At 53.7% G+C, this 17,439-nt stretch overlaps 28 non-coding genes across 28 annotated transcripts; all 28 read left to right on the top strand.

The window, feature by feature from the left end:
• Nucleotides 1–128: 128 nt before the first annotated feature.
• On the top strand, nucleotides 129–199 carry trnag-gcc (transfer RNA glycine (anticodon GCC)). Its single transcript has one exon. It is a non-coding gene; the product is annotated as a tRNA-Gly (tRNA).
• Nucleotides 200–695: 496 nt separating this feature from the next.
• On the top strand, nucleotides 696–766 carry trnag-gcc (transfer RNA glycine (anticodon GCC)). Its single transcript has one exon. It is a non-coding gene; the product is annotated as a tRNA-Gly (tRNA).
• Nucleotides 767–1,262: 496 nt separating this feature from the next.
• trnag-gcc (transfer RNA glycine (anticodon GCC)) lies at nucleotides 1,263–1,333 on the top strand. Its single transcript has one exon. It is a non-coding gene; the product is annotated as a tRNA-Gly (tRNA).
• A 496-nt stretch (nucleotides 1,334–1,829) lies between these two features.
• trnag-gcc (transfer RNA glycine (anticodon GCC)) lies at nucleotides 1,830–1,900 on the top strand. Its single transcript has one exon. It is a non-coding gene; the product is annotated as a tRNA-Gly (tRNA).
• Nucleotides 1,901–2,396: 496 nt separating this feature from the next.
• trnag-gcc (transfer RNA glycine (anticodon GCC)) lies at nucleotides 2,397–2,467 on the top strand. Its single transcript has one exon. It is a non-coding gene; the product is annotated as a tRNA-Gly (tRNA).
• Nucleotides 2,468–2,963: 496 nt separating this feature from the next.
• Nucleotides 2,964–3,034, top strand: trnag-gcc (transfer RNA glycine (anticodon GCC)). Its single transcript has one exon. It is a non-coding gene; the product is annotated as a tRNA-Gly (tRNA).
• Nucleotides 3,035–4,097: 1,063 nt separating this feature from the next.
• Nucleotides 4,098–4,168, top strand: trnag-gcc (transfer RNA glycine (anticodon GCC)). The gene has a single exon. It is a non-coding gene; the product is annotated as a tRNA-Gly (tRNA).
• A 1,063-nt stretch (nucleotides 4,169–5,231) lies between these two features.
• Nucleotides 5,232–5,302, top strand: trnag-gcc (transfer RNA glycine (anticodon GCC)). Its single transcript has one exon. It is a non-coding gene; the product is annotated as a tRNA-Gly (tRNA).
• Nucleotides 5,303–5,798: 496 nt separating this feature from the next.
• trnag-gcc (transfer RNA glycine (anticodon GCC)) lies at nucleotides 5,799–5,869 on the top strand. Its single transcript has one exon. It is a non-coding gene; the product is annotated as a tRNA-Gly (tRNA).
• A 496-nt stretch (nucleotides 5,870–6,365) lies between these two features.
• trnag-gcc (transfer RNA glycine (anticodon GCC)) lies at nucleotides 6,366–6,436 on the top strand. The gene has a single exon. It is a non-coding gene; the product is annotated as a tRNA-Gly (tRNA).
• Nucleotides 6,437–6,932: 496 nt separating this feature from the next.
• On the top strand, nucleotides 6,933–7,003 carry trnag-gcc (transfer RNA glycine (anticodon GCC)). Its single transcript has one exon. It is a non-coding gene; the product is annotated as a tRNA-Gly (tRNA).
• A 496-nt stretch (nucleotides 7,004–7,499) lies between these two features.
• On the top strand, nucleotides 7,500–7,570 carry trnag-gcc (transfer RNA glycine (anticodon GCC)). The gene has a single exon. It is a non-coding gene; the product is annotated as a tRNA-Gly (tRNA).
• A 496-nt stretch (nucleotides 7,571–8,066) lies between these two features.
• trnag-gcc (transfer RNA glycine (anticodon GCC)) lies at nucleotides 8,067–8,137 on the top strand. Its single transcript has one exon. It is a non-coding gene; the product is annotated as a tRNA-Gly (tRNA).
• Nucleotides 8,138–8,633: 496 nt separating this feature from the next.
• On the top strand, nucleotides 8,634–8,704 carry trnag-gcc (transfer RNA glycine (anticodon GCC)). Its single transcript has one exon. It is a non-coding gene; the product is annotated as a tRNA-Gly (tRNA).
• A 496-nt stretch (nucleotides 8,705–9,200) lies between these two features.
• On the top strand, nucleotides 9,201–9,271 carry trnag-gcc (transfer RNA glycine (anticodon GCC)). Its single transcript has one exon. It is a non-coding gene; the product is annotated as a tRNA-Gly (tRNA).
• Nucleotides 9,272–9,767: 496 nt separating this feature from the next.
• Nucleotides 9,768–9,838, top strand: trnag-gcc (transfer RNA glycine (anticodon GCC)). Its single transcript has one exon. It is a non-coding gene; the product is annotated as a tRNA-Gly (tRNA).
• A 496-nt stretch (nucleotides 9,839–10,334) lies between these two features.
• Nucleotides 10,335–10,405, top strand: trnag-gcc (transfer RNA glycine (anticodon GCC)). Its single transcript has one exon. It is a non-coding gene; the product is annotated as a tRNA-Gly (tRNA).
• Nucleotides 10,406–10,901: 496 nt separating this feature from the next.
• Nucleotides 10,902–10,972, top strand: trnag-gcc (transfer RNA glycine (anticodon GCC)). The gene has a single exon. It is a non-coding gene; the product is annotated as a tRNA-Gly (tRNA).
• Nucleotides 10,973–11,468: 496 nt separating this feature from the next.
• Nucleotides 11,469–11,539, top strand: trnag-gcc (transfer RNA glycine (anticodon GCC)). Its single transcript has one exon. It is a non-coding gene; the product is annotated as a tRNA-Gly (tRNA).
• A 496-nt stretch (nucleotides 11,540–12,035) lies between these two features.
• Nucleotides 12,036–12,106, top strand: trnag-gcc (transfer RNA glycine (anticodon GCC)). Its single transcript has one exon. It is a non-coding gene; the product is annotated as a tRNA-Gly (tRNA).
• A 496-nt stretch (nucleotides 12,107–12,602) lies between these two features.
• trnag-gcc (transfer RNA glycine (anticodon GCC)) lies at nucleotides 12,603–12,673 on the top strand. The gene has a single exon. It is a non-coding gene; the product is annotated as a tRNA-Gly (tRNA).
• Nucleotides 12,674–13,169: 496 nt separating this feature from the next.
• On the top strand, nucleotides 13,170–13,240 carry trnag-gcc (transfer RNA glycine (anticodon GCC)). Its single transcript has one exon. It is a non-coding gene; the product is annotated as a tRNA-Gly (tRNA).
• A 496-nt stretch (nucleotides 13,241–13,736) lies between these two features.
• Nucleotides 13,737–13,807, top strand: trnag-gcc (transfer RNA glycine (anticodon GCC)). Its single transcript has one exon. It is a non-coding gene; the product is annotated as a tRNA-Gly (tRNA).
• A 496-nt stretch (nucleotides 13,808–14,303) lies between these two features.
• Nucleotides 14,304–14,374, top strand: trnag-gcc (transfer RNA glycine (anticodon GCC)). Its single transcript has one exon. It is a non-coding gene; the product is annotated as a tRNA-Gly (tRNA).
• A 496-nt stretch (nucleotides 14,375–14,870) lies between these two features.
• On the top strand, nucleotides 14,871–14,941 carry trnag-gcc (transfer RNA glycine (anticodon GCC)). Its single transcript has one exon. It is a non-coding gene; the product is annotated as a tRNA-Gly (tRNA).
• Nucleotides 14,942–15,437: 496 nt separating this feature from the next.
• Nucleotides 15,438–15,508, top strand: trnag-gcc (transfer RNA glycine (anticodon GCC)). Its single transcript has one exon. It is a non-coding gene; the product is annotated as a tRNA-Gly (tRNA).
• A 1,063-nt stretch (nucleotides 15,509–16,571) lies between these two features.
• trnag-gcc (transfer RNA glycine (anticodon GCC)) lies at nucleotides 16,572–16,642 on the top strand. The gene has a single exon. It is a non-coding gene; the product is annotated as a tRNA-Gly (tRNA).
• A 496-nt stretch (nucleotides 16,643–17,138) lies between these two features.
• Nucleotides 17,139–17,209, top strand: trnag-gcc (transfer RNA glycine (anticodon GCC)). Its single transcript has one exon. It is a non-coding gene; the product is annotated as a tRNA-Gly (tRNA).
• The last annotated feature ends 230 nt before the right edge of the window (nucleotides 17,210–17,439 follow it).

Below are 17,439 nucleotides of genomic sequence, written 5' to 3'. Positions count from 1 at the left end.
GAGGCCCACATTTGCAGCACATTTTTCTAGAGTTTGACCTGAAGACACTCCCCCTTTCACGGAAGGCATGCTGAGCCTCACGGTGATGACATGCAGCTGCATTGGCCCAGGCTTGCTGCGGGAAGGCCGCATTGGTGGTTCAGTGGTAGAATTCTCGCCTGCCACGCGGGAGGCCCGGGTTCGATTCCCGGCCAATGCACACAGAGTTTTAATCCTGCTCTCCTGTGCCACAATCTGTGCACATAGAATGAAGCCAGCTGTGCAACATCAGGTCAGCTGCCCGCTGCTCTCTGCTCTACCCAAGGCACAAACAGGCGTGCAAAGTACAACACACACAGGTCATGATGCGTAACCATCTCCAGCCTGGCAATATACATCTTTGCCCCATTTTTCTAGAGTTAGACCCCAAGAAAAACTCCCCCTTCCACGGAAGGCATTTTTGTCACAAGCTGGATTTCAACCAGCACACCAGTGGGCAAGGGACACACCAGAGTGTCTGGCAAATTTCGGGGACAATCCACGGGAGTGGCTTGGAGACACTTCATCCAATGCAAGCATGCCATGCGGGAGGCCCACATTTGCAGCACATTTTTCTAGAGTTTGACCTGAAGACACTCCCCCTTTCACGGAAGGCATGCTGAGCCTCACGGTGGTGACATGCAGCTGCGTTGGCCCAGGCTTGCTGCAGGAAGGCCGCATTGGTGGTTCAGTGGTAGAATTCTCGCCTGCCACGCGGGAGGCCCGGGTTCGATTCCCGGCCAATGCACACAGAGTTTTAATCCTGCTCTCCTGTGCCACAATCTGTGCACATAGAATGAAGCCAGCTGTGCAACATCAGGTCAGCTGCCCGCTGCTCTCTGCTCTACCCAAGGCACAAACAGGTGTGCAAAGTACAACACACACAGGTCATGATGCGTAACCATCTCCAGCCTGGCAATATACATCTTTGCCCCATTTTTCTAGAGTTAGACCCCAAGAAAAACTCCCCCTTCCACGGAAGGCATTTTTGTCACAAGCTGGATTTCAACCAGCACACCAGTGGGCAAGGGACACACCAGAGTGTCTGGCAAATTTCGGGGACAATCCACGGGAGTGGCTTGGAGACACTTCATCCAATGCAAGCATGCCATGCGGGAGGCCCACATTTGCAGCACATTTTTCTAGAGTTTGACCTGAAGACACTCCCCCTTTCACGGAAGGCATGCTGAGCCTCACGGTGGTGACATGCAGCTGCGTTGGCCCAGGCTTGCTGCAGGAAGGCCGCATTGGTGGTTCAGTGGTAGAATTCTCGCCTGCCACGCGGGAGGCCCGGGTTCGATTCCCGGCCAATGCACACAGAGTTTTAATCCTGCTCTCCTGTGCCACAATCTGTGCACATAGAATGAAGCCAGCTGTGCAACATCAGGTCAGCTGCCCGCTGCTCTCTGCTCTACCCAAGGCACAAACAGGCGTGCAAAGTACAACACACACAGGTCATGATGCGTAACCATCTCCAGCCTGGCAATATACATCTTTGCCCCATTTTTCTAGAGTTAGACCCCAAGAAAAACTCCCCCTTCCACGGAAGGCATTTTTGTCACAAGCTGGATTTCAACCAGCACACCAGTGGGCAAGGGACACACCAGAGTGTCTGGCAAATTTCGGGGACAATCCACGGGAGTGGCTTGGAGACACTTCATCCAATGCAAGCATGCCATGCGGGAGGCCCACATTTGCAGCACATTTTTCTAGAGTTTGACCTGAAGACACTCCCCCTTTCACGGAAGGCATGCTGAGCCTCACGGTGATGACATGCAGCTGCATTGGCCCAGGCTTGCTGCGGGAAGGCCGCATTGGTGGTTCAGTGGTAGAATTCTCGCCTGCCACGCGGGAGGCCCGGGTTCGATTCCCGGCCAATGCACACAGAGTTTTAATCCTGCTCTCCTGTGCCACAATCTGTGCACATAGAATGAAGCCAGCTGTGCAACATCAGGTCAGCTGCCCGCTGCTCTCTGCTCTACCCAAGGCACAAACAGGCGTGCAAAGTACAACACACACAGGTCATGATGCGTAACCATCTCCAGCCTGGCAATATACATCTTTGCCCCATTTTTCTAGAGTTAGACCCCAAGAAAAACTCCCCCTTCCACGGAAGGCATTTTAGTCACAAGCTGGATTTCAACCAGCACACCAGTGGGCAAGGGACACACCAGAGTGTCTGGCAAATTTCGGGGACAATCCACGGGAGTGGCTTGGAGACACTTCATCCAATGCAAGCATGCCATGCGGGAGGCCCACATTTGCAGCACATTTTTCTAGAGTTTGACCTGAAGACACTCCCCCTTTCACGGAAGGCATGCTGAGCCTCACGGTGGTGACATGCAGCTGCGTTGGCCCAGGCTTGCTGCAGGAAGGCCGCATTGGTGGTTCAGTGGTAGAATTCTCGCCTGCCACGCGGGAGGCCCGGGTTCGATTCCCGGCCAATGCACACAGAGTTTTAATCCTGCTCTCCTGTGCCACAATCTGTGCACATAGAATGAAGCCAGCTGTGCAACATCAGGTCAGCTGCCCGCTGCTCTCTGCTCTACCCAAGGCACAAACAGGCGTGCAAAGTACAACACACACAGGTCATGATGCGTAACCATCTCCAGCCTGGCAATATACATCTTTGCCCCATTTTTCTAGAGTTAGACCCCAAGAAAAACTCCCCCTTCCATGGAAGGCATTTTTGTCACAAGCTGGATTTCAACCAGCACACCAGTGGGCAAGGGACACACCAGAGTGTCTGGCAAATTTCGGGGACAATCCACGGGAGTGGCTTGGAGACACTTCATCCAATGCAAGCATGCCATGCGGGAGGCCCACATTTGCAGCACATTTTTCTAGAGTTTGACCTGAAGACACTCCCCCTTTCACGGAAGGCATGCTGAGCCTCACGGTGGTGACATGCAGCTGCGTTGGCCCAGGCTTGCTGCAGGAAGGCTGCATTGGTGGTTCAGTGGTAGAATTCTCGCCTGCCACGCGGGAGGCCCGGGTTCGATTCCCGGCCAATGCACACAGAGTTTTAATCCTGCTCTCCTGTGCCACAATCTGTGCACATAGAATGAAGCCAGCTGTGCAACATCAGGTCAGCTGCCCGCTGCTCTCTGCTCTACCCAAGGCACAAACAGGCGTGCAAAGTACAACACACACAGGTCATGATGCGTAACCATCTCCAGCCTGGCAATATACATCTTTGCCCCATTTTTCTAGAGTTAGACCCCAAGAAAAACTCCCCCTTCCACGGAAGGCATTTTTGTCACAAGCTGGATTTCAACCAGCACACCAGTGGGCAAGGGACACACCAGAGTGTCTGGCAAATTCCGGGGACAATCCACGGGAGTGGCTTGGAGACACTTCATCCAATGCAAGCATGCCATGCGGGAGGCCCACATTTGCAGCACATTTTTCTAGAGTTTGACCTGAAGACACTCCCCCTTTCACGGAAGGCATGCTGAGCCTCACGGTGGTGACATGCAGCTGCGTTGGCCCAGGCTTGCTGCAGGAAGGCTCCATTGGTGGTTCAGTGGTAGAATTCTCGCCTGCCACGCGGGAGGCCCGGGTTCGATTCCCGGCCAATGCACACAGAGTTTTAATCCTGCTCTCCTGTGCCACAATCTGTGCACATAGAATGAAGCCAGCTGTGCAACATCAGGTCAGCTGCCCGCTGCTCTCTGCTCTACCCAAGGCACAAACAGGCGTGCAAAGTACAACACACACAGGTCATGATGCGTAACCATCTCCAGCCTGGCAATATACATCTTTGCCCCATTTTTCTAGAGTTAGACCCCAAGAAAAACTCCCCCTTCCACGGAAGGCATTTTTGTCACAAGCTGGATTTCAACCAGCACACCAGTGGGCAAGGGACACACCAGAGTGTCTGGCAAATTTCGGGGACAATCCACGGGAGTGGCTTGGAGACACTTCATCCAATGCAAGCATGCCATGCGGGAGGCCCACATTTGCAGCACATTTTTCTAGAGTTTGACCTGAAGACACTCCCCCTTTCACGGAAGGCATGCTGAGCCTCACGGTGGTGACATGCAGCTGCGTTGGCCCAGGCTTGCTGCAGGAAGGCTGCATTGGTGGTTCAGTGGTAGAATTCTCGCCTGCCACGCGGGAGGCCCGGGTTCGATTCCCGGCCAATGCACACAGAGTTTTAATCCTGCTCTCCTGTGCCACAATCTGTGCACATAGAATGAAGCCAGCTGTGCAACATCAGGTCAGCTGCCCGCTGCTCTCTGCTCTACCCAAGGCACAAACAGGCGTGCAAAGTACAACACACACAGGTCATGATGCGTAACCATCTCCAGCCTGGCAATATACATCTTTGCCCCATTTTTCTAGAGTTAGACCCCAAGAAAAACTCCCCCTTCCACGGAAGGCATTTTTGTCACAAGCTGGATTTCAACCAGCACACCAGTGGGCAAGGGACACACCAGAGTGTCTGGCAAATTTCGGGGACAATCCACGGGAGTGGCTTGGAGACACTTCATCCAATGCAAGCATGCCATGCGGGAGGCCCACATTTGCAGCACATTTTTCTAGAGTTTGACCTGAAGACACTCCCCCTTTCACGGAAGGCATGCTGAGCCTCACGGTGGTGACATGCAGCTGCGTTGGCCCAGGCTTGCTGCAGGAAGGCCGCATTGGTGGTTCAGTGGTAGAATTCTTGCCTGCCACGCGGGAGGCCCGGGTTCGATTCCCGGCCAATGCACACAGAGTTTTAATCCTGCTCTCCTGTGCCACAATCTGTGCACATAGAATGAAGCCAGCTGTGCAACATCAGGTCAGCTGCCCGCTGCTCTCTGCTCTACCCAAGGCACAAACAGGTGTGCAAAGTACAACACACACAGGTCATGATGCGTAACCATCTCCAGCCTGGCAATATACATCTTTGCCCCATTTTTCTAGAGTTAGACCCCAAGAAAAACTCCCCCTTCCACGGAAGGCATTTTTGTCACAAGCTGGATTTCAACCAGCACACCAGTGGGCAAGGGACACACCAGAGTGTCTGGCAAATTTCGGGGACAATCCACGGGAGTGGCTTGGAGACACTTCATCCAATGCAAGCATGCCATGCGGGAGGCCCACATTTGCAGCACATTTTTCTAGAGTTTGACCTGAAGACACTCCCCCTTTCACGAAAGGCATGCTGAGCCTCACGGTGATGACATGCAGCTGCATTGGCCCAGGCTTGCTGCGGGAAGGCCGCATTGGTGGTTCAGTGGTAGAATTCTCGCCTGCCACGCGGGAGGCCCGGGTTCGATTCCCGGCCAATGCACACAGAGTTTTAATCCTGCTCTCCTGTGCCACAATCTGTGCACATAGAATGAAGCCAGCTGTGCAACATCAGGTCAGCTGCCCGCTGCTCTCTGCTCTACCCAAGGCACAAACAGGCGTGCAAAGTACAACACACACAGGTCATGATGCGTAACCATCTCCAGCCTGGCAATATACATCTTTGCCCCATTTTTCTAGAGTTAGACCCCAAGAAAAACTCCCCCTTCCATGGAAGGCATTTTTGTCACAAGCTGGATTTCAACCAGCACACCAGTGGGCAAGGGACACACCAGAGTGTCTGGCAAATTTCGGGGACAATCCACGGGAGTGGCTTGGAGACACTTCATCCAATGCAAGCATGCCATGCGGGAGGCCCACATTTGCAGCACATTTTTCTAGAGTTTGACCTGAAGACACTCCCCCTTTCACGGAAGGCATGCTGAGCCTCACGGTGGTGACATGCAGCTGCGTTGGCCCAGGCTTGCTGCAGGAAGGCCGCATTGGTGGTTCAGTGGTAGAATTCTCGCCTGCCACGCGGGAGGCCCGGGTTCGATTCCCGGCCAATGCACACAGAGTTTTAATCCTGCTCTCCTGTGCCACAATCTGTGCACATAGAATGAAGCCAGCTGTGCAACATCAGGTCAGCTGCCCGCTGCTCTCTGCTCTACCCAAGGCACAAACAGGCGTGCAAAGTACAACACACACAGGTCATGATGCGTAACCATCTCCAGCCTGGCAATATACATCTTTGCCCCATTTTTCTAGAGTTAGACCCCAAGAAAAACTCCCCCTTCCACGGAAGGCATTTTTGTCACAAGCTGGATTTCAACCAGCACACCAGTGGGCAAGGGACACACCAGAGTGTCTGGCAAATTCCGGGGACAATCCACGGGAGTGGCTTGGAGACACTTCATCCAATGCAAGCATGCCATGCGGGAGGCCCACATTTGCAGCACATTTTTCTAGAGTTTGACCTGAAGACACTCCCCCTTTCACGGAAGGCATGCTGAGCCTCACGGTGGTGACATGCAGCTGCGTTGGCCCAGGCTTGCTGCAGGAAGGCCGCATTGGTGGTTCAGTGGTAGAATTCTCGCCTGCCACGCGGGAGGCCCGGGTTCGATTCCCGGCCAATGCACACAGAGTTTTAATCCTGCTCTCCTGTGCCACAATCTGTGCACATAGAATGAAGCCAGCTGTGCAACATCAGGTCAGCTGCCCGCTGCTCTCTGCTCTACCCAAGGCACAAACAGGCGTGCAAAGTACAACACACACAGGTCATGATGCGTAACCATCTCCAGCCTGGCAATATACATCTTTGCCCCATTTTTCTAGAGTTAGACCCCAAGAAAAACTCCCCCTTCCACGGAAGGCATTTTTGTCACAAGCTGGATTTCAACCAGCACACCAGTGGGCAAGGGACACACCAGAGTGTCTGGCAAATTCCGGGGACAATCCACGGGAGTGGCTTGGAGACACTTCATCCAATGCAAGCATGCCATGCGGGAGGCCCACATTTGCAGCACATTTTTCTAGAGTTTGACCTGAAGACACTCCCCCTTTCACGGAAGGCATGCTGAGCCTCACGGTGGTGACATGCAGCTGCGTTGGCCCAGGCTTGCTGCAGGAAGGCCGCATTGGTGGTTCAGTGGTAGAATTCTCGCCTGCCACGCGGGAGGCCCGGGTTCGATTCCCGGCCAATGCACACAGAGTTTTAATCCTGCTCTCCTGTGCCACAATCTGTGCACATAGAATGAAGCCAGCTGTGCAACATCAGGTCAGCTGCCCGCTGCTCTCTGCTCTACCCAAGGCACAAACAGGCGTGCAAAGTACAACACACACAGGTCATGATGCGTAACCATCTCCAGCCTGGCAATATACATCTTTGCCCCATTTTTCTAGAGTTAGACCCCAAGAAAAACTCCCCCTTCCACGGAAGGCATTTTTGTCACAAGCTGGATTTCAACCAGCACACCAGTGGGCAAGGGACACACCAGAGTGTCTGGCAAATTTCGGGGACAATCCACGGGAGTGGCTTGGAGACACTTCATCCAATGCAAGCATGCCATGCGGGAGGCCCACATTTGCAGCACATTTTTCTAGAGTTTGACCTGAAGACACTCCCCCTTTCACGGAAGGCATGCTGAGCCTCACGGTGGTGACATGCAGCTGCGTTGGCCCAGGCTTGCTGCAGGAAGGCCGCATTGGTGGTTCAGTGGTAGAATTCTCGCCTGCCACGCGGGAGGCCCGGGTTCGATTCCCGGCCAATGCACACAGAGTTTTAATCCTGCTCTCCTGTGCCACAATCTGTGCACATAGAATGAAGCCAGCTGTGCAACATCAGGTCAGCTGCCCGCTGCTCTCTGCTCTACCCAAGGCACAAACAGGCGTGCAAAGTACAACACACACAGGTCATGATGCGTAACCATCTCCAGCCTTGCAATATACATCTTTGCCCCATTTTTCTAGAGTTAGACCCCAAGAAAAACTCCCCCTTCCACGGAAGGCATTTTTGTCACAAGCTGGATTTCAACCAGCACACCAGTGGGCAAGGGACACACCAGAGTGTCTGGCAAATTCCGGGGACAATCCACGGGAGTGGCTTGGAGACACTTCATCCAATGCAAGCATGCCATGCGGGAGGCCCACATTTGCAGCACATTTTTCTAGAGTTTGACCTGAAGACACTCCCCCTTTCACGGAAGGCATGCTGAGCCTCACGGTGGTGACATGCAGCTGCGTTGGCCCAGGCTTGCTGCAGGAAGGCCGCATTGGTGGTTCAGTGGTAGAATTCTCGCCTGCCACGCGGGAGGCCCGGGTTCGATTCCCGGCCAATGCACACAGAGTTTTAATCCTGCTCTCCTGTGCCACAATCTGTGCACATAGAATGAAGCCAGCTGTGCAACATCAGGTCAGCTGCCCGCTGCTCTCTGCTCTACCCAAGGCACAAACAGGCGTGCAAAGTACAACACACACAGGTCATGATGCGTAACCATCTCCAGCCTGGCAATATACATCTTTGCCCCATTTTTCTAGAGTTAGACCCCAAGAAAAACTCCCCCTTCCACGGAAGGCATTTTTGTCACAAGCTGGATTTCAACCAGCACACCAGTGGGCAAGGGACACACCAGAGTGTCTGGCAAATTTCGGGGACAATCCACGGGAGTGGCTTGGAGACACTTCATCCAATGCAAGCATGCCATGCGGGAGGCCCACATTTGCAGCACATTTTTCTAGAGTTTGACCTGAAGACACTCCCCCTTTCACGGAAGGCATGCTGAGCCTCACGGTGGTGACATGCAGCTGCGTTGGCCCAGGCTTGCTGCAGGAAGGCCGCATTGGTGGTTCAGTGGTAGAATTCTCGCCTGCCACGCGGGAGGCCCGGGTTCGATTCCCGGCCAATGCACACAGAGTTTTAATCCTGCTCTCCTGTGCCACAATCTGTGCACATAGAATGAAGCCAGCTGTGCAACATCAGGTCAGCTGCCCGCTGCTCTCTGCTCTACCCAAGGCACAAACAGGTGTGCAAGGTACAACACACACAGGTCATGATGCGTAACCATCTCCAGCCTGGCAATATACATCTTTGCCCCATTTTTCTAGAGTTAGACCCCAAGAAAAACTCCCCCTTCCACGGAAGGCATTTTTGTCACAAGCTGGATTTCAACCAGCACACCAGTGGGCAAGGGACACACCAGAGTGTCTGGCAAATTCCGGGGACAATCCACGGGAGTGGCTTGGAGACACTTCATCCAATGCAAGCATGCCATGCGGGAGGCCCACATTTGCAGCACATTTTTCTAGAGTTTGACCTGAAGACACTCCCCCTTTCACGGAAGGCATGCTGAGCCTCACGGTGGTGACATGCAGCTGCGTTGGCCCAGGCTTGCTGCAGGAAGGCCGCATTGGTGGTTCAGTGGTAGAATTCTCGCCTGCCACGCGGGAGGCCCGGGTTCGATTCCCGGCCAATGCACACAGAGTTTTAATCCTGCTCTCCTGTGCCACAATCTGTGCACATAGAATGAAGCCAGCTGTGCAACATCAGGTCAGCTGCCCGCTGCTCTCTGCTCTACCCAAGGCACAAACAGGCGTGCAAAGTACAACACACACAGGTCATGATGCGTAACCATCTCCAGCCTGGCAATATACATCTTTGCCCCATTTTTCTAGAGTTAGACCCCAAGAAAAACTCCCCCTTCCACGGAAGGCATTTTTGTCACAAGCTGGATTTCAACCAGCACACCAGTGGGCAAGGGACACACCAGAGTGTCTGGCAAATTTCGGGGACAATCCACGGGAGTGGCTTGGAGACACTTCATCCAATGCAAGCATGCCATGCGGGAGGCCCACATTTGCAGCACATTTTTCTAGAGTTTGACCTGAAGACACTCCCCCTTTCACGAAAGGCATGCTGAGCCTCACGGTGATGACATGCAGCTGCATTGGCCCAGGCTTGCTGCGGGAAGGCCGCATTGGTGGTTCAGTGGTAGAATTCTCGCCTGCCACGCGGGAGGCCCGGGTTCGATTCCCGGCCAATGCACACAGAGTTTTAATCCTGCTCTCCTGTGCCACAATCTGTGCACATAGAATGAAGCCAGCTGTGCAACATCAGGTCAGCTGCCCGCTGCTCTCTGCTCTACCCAAGGCACAAACAGGCGTGCAAAGTACAACACACACAGGTCATGATGCGTAACCATCTCCAGCCTGGCAATATACATCTTTGCCCCATTTTTCTAGAGTTAGACCCCAAGAAAAACTCCCCCTTCCACGGAAGGCATTTTTGTCACAAGCTGGATTTCAACCAGCACACCAGTGGGCAAGGGACACACCAGAGTGTCTGGCAAATTCCGGGGACAATCCACGGGAGTGGCTTGGAGACACTTCATCCAATGCAAGCATGCCATGCGGGAGGCCCACATTTGCAGCACATTTTTCTAGAGTTTGACCTGAAGACACTCCCCCTTTCACGGAAGGCATGCTGAGCCTCACGGTGGTGACATGCAGCTGCGTTGGCCCAGGCTTGCTGCAGGAAGGCCGCATTGGTGGTTCAGTGGTAGAATTCTCGCCTGCCACGCGGGAGGCCCGGGTTCGATTCCCGGCCAATGCACACAGAGTTTTAATCCTGCTCTCCTGTGCCACAATCTGTGCACATAGAATGAAGCCAGCTGTGCAACATCAGGTCAGCTGCCCGCTGCTCTCTGCTCTACCCAAGGCACAAACAGGCGTGCAAAGTACAACACACACAGGTCATGATGCGTAACCATCTCCAGCCTGGCAATATACATCTTTGCCCCATTTTTCTAGAGTTAGACCCCAAGAAAAACTCCCCCTTCCACGGAAGGCATTTTTGTCACAAGCTGGATTTCAACCAGCACACCAGTGGGCAAGGGACACACCAGAGTGTCTGGCAAATTTCGGGGACAATCCACGGGAGTGGCTTGGAGACACTTCATCCAATGCAAGCATGCCATGCGGGAGGCCCACATTTGCAGCACATTTTTCTAGAGTTTGACCTGAAGACACTCCCCCTTTCACGGAAGGCATGCTGAGCCTCACGGTGGTGACATGCAGCTGCGTTGGCCCAGGCTTGCTGCAGGAAGGCCGCATTGGTGGTTCAGTGGTAGAATTCTCGCCTGCCACGCGGGAGGCCCGGGTTCGATTCCCGGCCAATGCACACAGAGTTTTAATCCTGCTCTCCTGTGCCACAATCTGTGCACATAGAATGAAGCCAGCTGTGCAACATCAGGTCAGCTGCCCGCTGCTCTCTGCTCTACCCAAGGCACAAACAGGCGTGCAAAGTACAACACACACAGGTCATGATGCGTAACCATCTCCAGCCTGGCAATATACATCTTTGCCCCATTTTTCTAGAGTTAGACCCCAAGAAAAACTCCCCCTTCCACGGAAGGCATTTTTGTCACAAGCTGGATTTCAACCAGCACACCAGTGGGCAAGGGACACACCAGAGTGTCTGGCAAATTTCGGGGACAATCCACGGGAGTGGCTTGGAGACACTTCATCCAATGCAAGCATGCCATGCGGGAGGCCCACATTTGCAGCACATTTTTCTAGAGTTTGACCTGAAGACACTCCCCCTTTCACGGAAGGCATGCTGAGCCTCACGGTGGTGACATGCAGCTGCGTTGGCCCAGGCTTGCTGCAGGAAGGCCGCATTGGTGGTTCAGTGGTAGAATTCTCGCCTGCCACGCGGGAGGCCCGGGTTCGATTCCCGGCCAATGCACACAGAGTTTTAATCCTGCTCTCCTGTGCCACAATCTGTGCACATAGAATGAAGCCAGCTGTGCAACATCAGGTCAGCTGCCCGCTGCTCTCTGCTCTACCCAAGGCACAAACAGGTGTGCAAGGTACAACACACACAGGTCATGATGCGTAACCATCTCCAGCCTGGCAATATACATCTTTGCCCCATTTTTCTAGAGTTAGACCCCAAGAAAAACTCCCCCTTCCACGGAAGGCATTTTTGTCACAAGCTGGATTTCAACCAGCACACCAGTGGGCAAGGGACACACCAGAGTGTCTGGCAAATTCCGGGGACAATCCACGGGAGTGGCTTGGAGACACTTCATCCAATGCAAGCATGCCATGCGGGAGGCCCACATTTGCAGCACATTTTTCTAGAGTTTGACCTGAAGACACTCCCCCTTTCACGGAAGGCATGCTGAGCCTCACGGTGGTGACATGCAGCTGCGTTGGCCCAGGCTTGCTGCAGGAAGGCCGCATTGGTGGTTCAGTGGTAGAATTCTCGCCTGCCACGCGGGAGGCCCGGGTTCGATTCCCGGCCAATGCACACAGAGTTTTAATCCTGCTCTCCTGTGCCACAATCTGTGCACATAGAATGAAGCCAGCTGTGCAACATCAGGTCAGCTGCCCGCTGCTCTCTGCTCTACCCAAGGCACAAACAGGCGTGCAAAGTACAACACACACAGGTCATGATGCGTAACCATCTCCAGCCTGGCAATATACATCTTTGCCCCATTTTTCTAGAGTTAGACCCCAAGAAAAACTCCCCCTTCCACGGAAGGCATTTTTGTCACAAGCTGGATTTCAACCAGCACACCAGTGGGCAAGGGACACACCAGAGTGTCTGGCAAATTTCGGGGACAATCCACGGGAGTGGCTTGGAGACACTTCATCCAATGCAAGCATGCCATGCGGGAGGCCCACATTTGCAGCACATTTTTCTAGAGTTTGACCTGAAGACACTCCCCCTTTCACGAAAGGCATGCTGAGCCTCACGGTGATGACATGCAGCTGCATTGGCCCAGGCTTGCTGCGGGAAGGCCGCATTGGTGGTTCAGTGGTAGAATTCTCGCCTGCCACGCGGGAGGCCCGGGTTCGATTCCCGGCCAATGCACACAGAGTTTTAATCCTGCTCTCCTGTGCCACAATCTGTGCACATAGAATGAAGCCAGCTGTGCAACATCAGGTCAGCTGCCCGCTGCTCTCTGCTCTACCCAAGGCACAAACAGGCGTGCAAAGTACAACACACACAGGTCATGATGCGTAACCATCTCCAGCCTGGCAATATACATCTTTGCCCCATTTTTCTAGAGTTAGACCCCAAGAAAAACTCCCCCTTCCACGGAAGGCATTTTTGTCACAAGCTGGATTTCAACCAGCACACCAGTGGGCAAGGGACACACCAGAGTGTCTGGCAAATTCCGGGGACAATCCACGGGAGTGGCTTGGAGACACTTCATCCAATGCAAGCATGCCATGCGGGAGGCCCACATTTGCAGCACATTTTTCTAGAGTTTGACCTGAAGACACTCCCCCTTTCACGGAAGGCATGCTGAGCCTCACGGTGGTGACATGCAGCTGCGTTGGCCCAGGCTTGCTGCAGGAAGGCCGCATTGGTGGTTCAGTGGTAGAATTCTCGCCTGCCACGCGGGAGGCCCGGGTTCGATTCCCGGCCAATGCACACAGAGTTTTAATCCTGCTCTCCTGTGCCACAATCTGTGCACATAGAATGAAGCCAGCTGTGCAACATCAGGTCAGCTGCCCGCTGCTCTCTGCTCTACCCAAGGCACAAACAGGCGTGCAAAGTACAACACACACAGGTCATGATGCGTAACCATCTCCAGCCTGGCAATATACATCTTTGCCCCATTTTTCTAGAGTTAGACCCCAAGAAAAACTCCCCCTTCCACGGAAGGCATTTTTGTCACAAGCTGGATTTCAACCAGCACACCAGTGGGCAAGGGACACACCAGAGTGTCTGGCAAATTTCGGGGACAATCCACGGGAGTGGCTTGGAGACACTTCATCCAATGCAAGCATGCCATGCGGGAGGCCCACATTTGCAGCACATTTTTCTAGAGTTTGACCTGAAGACACTCCCCCTTTCACGGAAGGCATGCTGAGCCTCACGGTGGTGACATGCAGCTGCGTTGGCCCAGGCTTGCTGCAGGAAGGCCGCATTGGTGGTTCAGTGGTAGAATTCTCGCCTGCCACGCGGGAGGCCCGGGTTCGATTCCCGGCCAATGCACACAGAGTTTTAATCCTGCTCTCCTGTGCCACAATCTGTGCACATAGAATGAAGCCAGCTGTGCAACATCAGGTCAGCTGCCCGCTGCTCTCTGCTCTACCCAAGGCACAAACAGGCGTGCAAAGTACAACACACACAGGTCATGATGCGTAACCATCTCCAGCCTGGCAATATACATCTTTGCCCCATTTTTCTAGAGTTAGACCCCAAGAAAAACTCCCCCTTCCACGGAAGGCATTTTTGTCACAAGCTGGATTTCAACCAGCACACCAGTGGGCAAGGGACACACCAGAGTGTCTGGCAAATTTCGGGGACAATCCACGGGAGTGGCTTGGAGACACTTCATCCAATGCAAGCATGCCATGCGGGAGGCCCACATTTGCAGCACATTTTTCTAGAGTTTGACCTGAAGACACTCCCCCTTTCACGAAAGGCATGCTGAGCCTCACGGTGATGACATGCAGCTGCATTGGCCCAGGCTTGCTGCGGGAAGGCCGCATTGGTGGTTCAGTGGTAGAATTCTCGCCTGCCACGCGGGAGGCCCGGGTTCGATTCCCGGCCAATGCACACAGAGTTTTAATCCTGCTCTCCTGTGCCACAATCTGTGCACATAGAATGAAGCCAGCTGTGCAACATCAGGTCAGCTGCCCGCTGCTCTCTGCTCTACCCAAGGCACAAACAGGCGTGCAAAGTACAGCACACACAGGTCATGATGCGTAACCATCTCCAGCCTGGCAATATACATCTTTGCCCCATTTTTCTAGAGTTAGACCCCAAGAAAAACTCCCCCTTCCACGGAAGGCATTTTTGTCACAAGCTGGATTTCAACCAGCACACCAGTGGGCAAGGGACGCACCAGAGTGTCTGGCAAATTTCGGGGACAATCCACGGGAGTGGCTTGGAGACACTTCATCCAATGCAAGCATGCCATGCGGGAGGCCCACATTTGCAGCACATTTTTCTAGAGTTTGACCTGAAGACACTCCCCCTTTCACGGAAGGCATGCTGAGCCTCACGGTGGTGACATGCAGCTGCGTTGGCCCAGGCTTGCTGCAGGAAGGCCGCATTGGTGGTTCAGTGGTAGAATTCTCGCCTGCCACGCGGGAGGCCCGGGTTCGATTCCCGGCCAATGCACACAGAGTTTTAATCCTGCTCTCCTGTGCCACAATCTGTGCACATAGAATGAAGCCAGCTGTGCAACATCAGGTCAGCTGCCCGCTGCTCTCTGCTCTACCCAAGGCACAAACAGGCGTGCAAAGTACAACACACACAGGTCATGATGCGTAACCATCTCCAGCCTGGCAATATACATCTTTGCCCCATTTTTCTAGAGTTAGACCCCAAGAAAAACTCCCCCTTCCACGGAAGGCATTTTTGTCACAAGCTGGATTTCAACCAGCACACCAGTGGGCAAGGGACACACCAGAGTGTCTGGCAAATTCCGGGGACAATCCACGGGAGTGGCTTGGAGACACTTCATCCAATGCAAGCATGCCATGCGGGAGGCCCACATTTGCAGCACATTTTTCTAGAGTTTGACCTGAAGACACTCCCCCTTTCACGGAAGGCATGCTGAGCCTCACGGTGGTGACATGCAGCTGCGTTGGCCCAGGCTTGCTGCAGGAAGGCCGCATTGGTGGTTCAGTGGTAGAATTCTCGCCTGCCACGCGGGAGGCCCGGGTTCGATTCCCGGCCAATGCACACAGAGTTTTAATCCTGCTCTCCTGTGCCACAATCTGTGCACATAGAATGAAGCCAGCTGTGCAACATCAGGTCAGCTGCCCGCTGCTCTCTGCTCTACCCAAGGCACAAACAGGCGTGCAAAGTACAACACACACAGGTCATGATGCGTAACCATCTCCAGCCTGGCAATATACATCTTTGCCCCATTTTTCTAGAGTTAGACCCCAAGAAAAACTCCCCCTTCCACGGAAGGCATTTTTGTCACAAGCTGGATTTCAACCAGCACACCAGTGGGCAAGGGACACACCAGAGTGTCTGGCAAATTCCGGGGACAATCCACGGGAGTGGCTTGGAGACACTTCATCCAATGCAAGCATGCCATGCGGGAGGCCCACATTTGCAGCACATTTTTCTAGAGTTTGACCTGAAGACACTCCCCCTTTCACGGAAGGCATGCTGAGCCTCACGGTGGTGACATGCAGCTGCGTTGGCCCAGGCTTGCTGCAGGAAGGCCGCATTGGTGGTTCAGTGGTAGAATTCTCGTCTGCCACGCGGGAGGCCCGGGTTCGATTCCCGGCCAATGCACACAGAGTTTTAATCCTGCTCTCCTGTGCCACAATCTGTGCACATAGAATGAAGCCAGCTGTGCAACATCAGGTCGGTTGCCCGCTGCTCTCTGCTCTACCCAAGGCACAAACAGGCGTGCAAAGTACAACAAACACAGGTCATGATGCGTAACCATCTCCAGCCTGGCAATATACATCTTTGCCCCATTTTTCTAGAGTTGGACCCCAAGAAAAACTCCCCCTTCCACGGAAGGCATTTTTGTCACAAGCTGGATTTCAACCAGCACACCAGTGGGCAAGGGACACACCAGAGTGTCTGGCAAATTTCGGGGACAATCCACGGGAGTGGCTTGGAGACACTTCATCCAATGCAAGCATGCCATGCGGGAGGCCCACATTTGCAGCACATTTTTCTAGAGTTTGACCTGAAGACACTCCCCCTTTCACGGAAGGCATGCTGAGCCTCACGGTGGTGACATGCAGCTGCGTTGGCCCAGGCTTGCTGCAGGAAGGCTGCATTGGTGGTTCAGTGGTAGAATTCTCGCCTGCCACGCGGGAGGCCCGGGTTCGATTCCCGGCCAATGCACACAGAGTTTTAATCCTGCTCTCCTGTGCCACAATCTGTGCACATAGAATGAAGCCAGCTGTGCAACATCAGGTCGGTTGCCTGCTGCTCTCTGCTCTACCCAAGGCACAAACAGGCGTGCAAAGTACAACAAACACAGGTCATGATGCGTAACCATCTCCAGCCTGGCAATATACATCTTTGCCCCATTTTTCTAGAGTTAGACCCCAAGAAAAACTCCCCCTTCCACGGAAGGCATTTTTGTCACAAGCTGGATTTCAACCAGCACACCAGTGGGCAAGGGACACACCAGAGTGTCTGGCAAATTTCGTGGACAATCCACGGGAGTGGCTTGGAGACACTTCATCCAATGCAAGCATGCCATGCGGGAGGCCCACATTTGCAGCACATTTTTCTAGAGTTTGACCTGAAGACACTCCCCCTTTCACGGAAGGCATGCTGAGCCTCACGGTGGTGACATGCAGCTGCGTTGGCCCAGGCTTGCTGCAGGAAGGCTGCATTGGTGGTTCAGTGGTAGAATTCTCGCCTGCCACGCGGGAGGCCCGGGTTCGATTCCCGGCCAATGCACACAGAGTTTTAATCCTGCTCTCCTGTGCCACAATCTGTGCACATAGAATGAAGCCAGCTGTGCAACATCAGGTCAGCTGCCCGCTGCTCTCTGCTCTACCCAAGGCACAAACAGGCGTGCAAAGTACAACACACACAGGTCATGATGCGTAACCATCTCCAGCCTGGCAATATACATCTTTGCCCCATTTTTCTAGAGTTAGACCCCAAGAAAAACTCCCCCTTCCACG

Source organism: Halichoeres trimaculatus, unplaced genomic scaffold (genome assembly GCF_033239565.1).
Source record: "Halichoeres trimaculatus isolate MK-OKI-2021-1 unplaced genomic scaffold, fHalTri1.1 fHalTri1_scaffold_99, whole genome shotgun sequence".
NCBI classification, from domain to species: Eukaryota; Metazoa; Chordata; class Actinopteri; order Labriformes; family Labridae; genus Halichoeres; species Halichoeres trimaculatus.
The sequence above is the reverse complement of the archived record's forward strand: the minus strand, read 5'-3'. Positions and strand labels throughout refer to the sequence as shown.